This window comes from Phytophthora infestans, genomic scaffold (genome assembly GCF_000142945.1).
Source record: "Phytophthora infestans T30-4 supercont1.52 genomic scaffold, whole genome shotgun sequence".
In the NCBI taxonomy this organism is placed as follows: domain Eukaryota; phylum Oomycota; class Peronosporomycetes; order Peronosporales; family Peronosporaceae; genus Phytophthora; species Phytophthora infestans.
In genome coordinates, this window is record NW_003303707.1 from 546,316 (window position 1) to 548,815 (window position 2,500).

Here is a 2,500-nt window from a genome sequence, read left to right on the forward strand (position 1 = left end):
ACTTTCGCTATGGGGCGGCGAAAGTAACCGGTCAAAGTGCTGGTAGAGAGTTAATACTGTTAAGCTTAAGATCGTCAAAGTCTTTGTTTTGGCTTAGTGAGGTTTGTTCGCAAAAATCGCTAAGTGCCGCTGCTATTGTTTTCCGAGCCAAATTCGGCGACCTTAGTATCGGGTTTATAACAGGCAGAAAGCGAGAAACACTTTGCGTGAAAATCGCTAAGTGCCAGCGCTAATGATTTCTGAGCCAAAATCGGAGATTTTAGTATGGGGGTTTAACAGGGCAAGCTAGACGGCAGGGCGTAAAATTAGACTTGGTTTAAGTATGTTAAAAGAGAGCGAATAGCATGAAATAGACTTGGTTTAACTATGTTAAAGAGAGCGGAATAGCATGAATTAGACTTGGTTTAACTATGTTAAAGAGAGCGGAATAGCATAAAATAGACTTGGTTTAAGTATGTTAAAGAGAGCGGAATAGCGTAAATTAGACTTGGTTTAACTATGTTAAAGAGAGCGGAATAGCATGAAATAGACTTGGTTTAAGTATGTTAAAGAGAGCGGAATAGCATGAAATAGACTTGGTTTAACTATGTTAAAACGAGCGGAATAGCATGAAATAGACTTGGTTTAAGTATGTTAAAAGAGAGCGAAATAGCGTGAATTAGACTTGGTTTAAGTATGTTAAAGAGAGCGGAATAGCATGAAATAGACTAGGTTTAACTATGTTGAAAGATAGCGAAATAGCGTGAATTAGACTTGGTTTAACTATGTTAAAGAGAGCGGAATAGCATGAAATAGACTTGGTTTAACTATGTTAAAAGAGAGCGAAATAGCGTGAATTAGACTTGGTTTAAGTATGTTAAAGAGAGCAGAATAGCGCGAATTAGACTTGGTTTAAGTATGTTAAAGAGAGCAGAATAGCGCGAATTAGACTTGGTTTAAGTATGTTAGAGAGAGCAGAGTAGCGTGAATTAGACTTGGTTTAAGTATGTTAAAGAGAGCAGAATAGCGCGAATTAGACTTGGTTTAAGTATGTTAGAGAGAGCAGAGTAGCGTGAATTAGACTTAGTTTAAGTATGTTAAAGAGAGCGGAATAGCGTGAATTAGACTAGGATAAAGTATGCAAAATGAAGCTGAGGACTTTGTGAAAAAATGCGAAGTTGTTTGCTGTTCTAATTGTATGGGTTTGGAGATGTTTTTGGCTTGGATTAATAACAGGCAGGAAGCGCGAGGAAACGCATCGAATATGGACGCGTACGCGGAAGGTGACGGCGGAGGAAGCGCGGATATGGAGGTGAAAATGGTGAAGGTGATGGCGCGAGGAAGGTGACGGCGCATGGGTGTGAATATGGAGGTGATGAAAGGTGACGGGAGGAAACGCATGATGTATATGACAAGTTGGTGTCGTACTTAAGCGGAGCGCGCGCTGTGCATGTATGAAGGTGTCGAAGGTGTTTCATATTGCCTAAGACGCGTACGTGCACATGTCATGTCGCATAGGAAGCGTAGGTATGGTTGTGCAAGTCGTAAATGGCCACTTTGGTGGTTTAACATTGTTTCCAGGCCGCGTATGCGCAAATATGGGGTGCGGCGGCTATCTGCACTGCTGTGTATGAAGGTGTCGGTCTGTGTGGGGTTCCTATCGGAGAGAATACGTATGCTGCGTTGTAGGAGTGAGCTGCTGGCCACACGTTTGTATTGGAGTGCGCCACACCACCCCCCTTTTTGTTTTGTTACTATATAAAGTGTAGCCATCCACCCAGCCAATTCTGAGGGCCAGAAGGGGTATTGGGGGCCATCGTGTGCAGTCTATGGCCACGTATGTGGACATGTGAGTGTGTAAATGTGTGGTACCAATGTATACGAGTGATAAACACTAATAGGCGTGTCGGTCAAAGTCAAATGTAGACGGCCATCTTAGGCTGAAAGCACCATATCCCGTCTGCTCTGTGAAGTTAAGCAGCCTCAAGCTCGGGTAGTACTCGGGTGGGTGACCACCGGGGAAGTCCGGGTGCTTACTTTTTAGCCCGTTTTGAGCTGTTTACCGACTTTGCGTGTGTTTGCAAACGCAAGATATGATGTCTGGCATGTGCCCACACGACATCTTGGTTTTAGTATGCCTGGCGAGCCACTACACACGAGATCTTGTTTTTTGTATGGTGTTCTTTAATTTGATTATTATGAAGATGAAAGAGAACCGTTAGAACGGGTATGAAGGGTGTTCTAGGGGTGCTTTTCGGTGCTCTTTCACGTGGACATATCGCAGCATGCGACATGTCAGCGGAACACTGTCTAAATTAATAAATACTGTTTTGGCCGATTTCTAAAAGCGTCTATAAAAGGGCATAAGTGCAATGACTCGTCTTTGTAACCCTGCGGCCTAGGCGTAGTTTTTCACGGGGAATCCGAATATCAAAGGTAGATTTATGTACAACATGTACTTTTTTTGCAACATGTACTTTTTATCTACGGGACATAGACATACGTAAAAACACACGGCGGA

General features: G+C 43.0%; 1 non-coding gene across 1 annotated transcript; it reads left to right on the forward strand.

Moving 5' to 3' along the window:
* The first annotated feature begins 1,908 nt into the window (after positions 1 to 1,908).
* On the forward strand, positions 1,909 to 2,013 carry PITG_33257. The gene has a single exon (XR_009934651.1). It is a non-coding gene; the product is annotated as an 8S ribosomal RNA (ribosomal RNA).
* The last annotated feature ends 487 nt before the right edge of the window (positions 2,014 to 2,500 follow it).